This window comes from Corvus brachyrhynchos, unplaced genomic scaffold (genome assembly GCF_000691975.1).
Source record: "Corvus brachyrhynchos isolate BGI_N302 unplaced genomic scaffold, ASM69197v1 scaffold1005, whole genome shotgun sequence".
Taxonomy (NCBI): domain Eukaryota; kingdom Metazoa; phylum Chordata; class Aves; order Passeriformes; family Corvidae; genus Corvus; species Corvus brachyrhynchos.
Window position 1 is genome coordinate 239,998 of NW_008238124.1, and position 334 is coordinate 240,331.

The window sequence follows — 334 nt, forward strand, 5'->3', positions numbered from 1 at the left end:
CACCATCGCCACGTGCCCCATATCCCCGTCCCCATCTAGCTGTGCTCTCTCCATCCCTCCAGCCCCACCGGGGCCATCCCCATCCCGTGCTCCCTAGCCGAGTCATCCCACCCCATCGCACCCGTATTCCGGGGTTCTCCATACTCCCGTGTGCCCTATCCCCATCCCATACCTACACCCATCCCCATCTCACCCCTATCCCAGCCCCAACCTCATCTTCATCTCCGTCCCATCCCGCCGCAGTGCTCGGGCCGGGCCATTTCACCCCTCCCCCCGGTGCCCAGCTCGGCGCCCTGCGCGGCCCAGCGGGCCCGGTGCCGCCCGGTGCCGGTGC

The 334-nt window shown here is 68.9% G+C and overlaps 1 long non-coding RNA gene across 1 annotated transcript in view; it reads right to left on the reverse strand.

Annotated features, from left to right (window-relative positions):
- Positions 1-328, reverse strand: part of LOC108446536 — a 3,725-nt gene extending 3,397 nt beyond the window's left edge. The window contains exon 1 of the long non-coding RNA XR_001861742.1: positions 212-328. This is a non-coding gene — a long non-coding RNA (uncharacterized LOC108446536). The remainder of the gene's footprint in view (positions 1-211) is intronic.
- Between the last annotated feature and the right edge of the window lie 6 nt (positions 329-334).